The 2,270-nt window shown below is 49.3% G+C and overlaps 1 long non-coding RNA gene across 1 annotated transcript; it reads right to left on the bottom strand.

The window, feature by feature from the left end:
- Window positions 1-1,204: 1,204 nt before the first annotated feature.
- LOC103925611 lies at window positions 1,205-1,907 on the bottom strand. The gene is made up of 2 exons (XR_664038.1): window positions 1,770-1,907; window positions 1,205-1,686 (listed from the first exon to the last, which is right to left on the bottom strand). It is a non-coding gene; the product is annotated as an uncharacterized LOC103925611 (long non-coding RNA).
- Window positions 1,908-2,270: the final 363 nt, after the last annotated feature.

Raw genomic sequence — 2,270 nt, 5'->3', positions numbered from 1 at the left:
GGACCCCACCCGGGGCCTGTCCCTGGGCAGGCGCACCGTGCCTCGCACCGGCCCGGGCCGGCGAGCCGGCAGGTCTCTCAAGGAAGGCACTTGGCGCCTTCCGAACCGTGATGTCTCGACACCGAGTCGCCGCGTCCTCACTCAGGTGTAGCCCGCTACTGGGTGTGCCGTCAGCCCCTTGCCTTCTCGGGAGGCTTCTTGGGGAAACTCGGCAGGAGGGTGAAGGCACAGTCCGTAGGAGCGTAGAGCCACCCTGCCCACCCCGGTGTTACGTAGGTAACGGGCCCGGCTGCGTCTCTGCCATCCGTTGGCTTACACGTCTGCGGATCATGCACACATACGTGACCTACCTGCTTATATTTAAAATCACGTTTTAAAGCAAAAGTTGTAACTATAGAACTCCAAATGAAAAATGAAAGTTTTGGGTGGTTGAAGAGTGACATAAGATGAGAAACTACAAGTTGTTCATTTGCCTTTGGGTGATACCAGATCTGCAATCTAACAAAAATAATTTCAGGTCATCGTAGTATAAAAAAAGCGGTTACAAATAGAGAGAGGCACCGCTGTGTTCAGGCAGCATTCTGCGAGTGTAAATGACTTTTATTTAAAAGTTACCTTCTGTGCCAGCAGGGCCTGGCCCGGCTGCCGGCATTTCTTACGATTACGAAGTGAGACGTTGTCAAAAGACTTTGTTGTTACGCAACACACATCTGGAAATGCCATTTTGACCTCGATACTGTTCTTTCTATTTTGAAGTACATTTTGCATCCTTTAGATCTGTTTGTGGTTCTCATTTTTCAATCGGATTATATCTGCACTGCATTCACATTGATTTGATTTTCTCCTTTTAAAAATCCTGAGGTGTCTGATGCAAATTGCTGAGCTTAGTCCTTGGAAGAGAATTATCTGCTAGTATAGCTGTGTGTCCTGAGAACTGTAAATAATGTAAGCATTTTATTTATTCTTAGGAAACCTCATGCAGACAAGGCGGTGGACGGGGCAGTTCCACGCTTCTAGACCCCGGGCTCATTTTCCTGCGTTCTCTAGGGGGAGTGCTGTGGTAAGTGCGGCCGGTATTCTGCGTTGGGAATACAGCATGACAGCTGGCTGTATGGTACCAGACTTAACGGTTTGCTGGTGCCTTGTGTGTTTGGGCTTGATGAACATTTTGTTGTTACATTTCAGTTTGCCGTAGTCGTTTCTAAAATGTTATCTGGATATTAAAAATTCAATTGCGTAAGACGTTCACTTTTATCAGAAGAGAATTCAGGGCAGTAACTGTGTCAGTCAAGAAAAAGGCACATAGACAATATTTTGGAGAGCGAGAGATCCGAAGTGTAAACGTTTGGCTTTTGTTTTGAGTTGCCTGTTGGGAAGAGCTTTGCAGATATCCTGGGCGTTAAAAGCAAGCACCTGTGGTGACTCAGGAAGCGTCCCCCTTCCCACTGAAATCGCCATCAAGCCTGGATACCGTGCCCTTCTTCACAGGGTGCCTGGGAACTCATCCGTCCTGGGGGGTTCGCAGCGCTGGGTGACATTCGGGGCCTCGGCCGACCGCTAACGTTGTACACAGTGACTGGGCATCCCTCTCCAAGGGGGCCGTGCGGTACCCACAGACTGCAAACGGTACTTAGGTGTCTCCAGCTATCTTTTTTTTCCCCTTGGAGAACAGGCTTCTTAAATCCTCTGCTGGGACAAATTTTCATGTAATAAATTACGTTCTACTGTGTAGTTTTCCCTGGTGTTTCTACTGGGCATATTTGACTTACGTGTGTCATGAGGAGCAGTCACACGCGTTGGGAGCTGCGGTTTTGGACTCCATCCCCGTCCCTGCAGATCAGCCGCGCTGTGACCTTAGCACGTTCTTCTGCCGGTCTGAGCCTCTTGTTTTCAATTGCACGGTTGTACCGGGCCCTGCCACACGTCGGTGAGAGCTCTCCGAAAGAGGGGCAAAGTGAAAATCATTCTGTGACTGTATCGCATTAATCATGTCTTAGGCTGAAGTTACGTATGTTGCTATTTATGATGAAGCAATTGCTATTATCTAGGCTAGGTTGCTCCATACGGAGCTGTGCTTTTGCGCTTGGCGTAGCCGCCCATCAACAACCTCCTCCAGGCTTTTTGGCCCGCTGTAATGGCCGTCACTTATGGATCTTACCTGTTTGTAAAGCGCCTGGGGATGAAACGCACCGTATAGAGATGCCCTATAGGCTACCTAAATCGCCCCCGCAGCAGGGACTGATTTTACCACGCCACGAAGAGCTCGCGCA

This window comes from Pygoscelis adeliae, unplaced genomic scaffold (genome assembly GCF_000699105.1).
Source record: "Pygoscelis adeliae isolate BGI_AS28 unplaced genomic scaffold, ASM69910v1 Scaffold150, whole genome shotgun sequence".
In the NCBI taxonomy this organism is placed as follows: Eukaryota; Metazoa; Chordata; class Aves; order Sphenisciformes; family Spheniscidae; genus Pygoscelis; species Pygoscelis adeliae.
The sequence above is the reverse complement of the archived record's forward strand: the minus strand, read 5'-3'. Positions and strand labels throughout refer to the sequence as shown.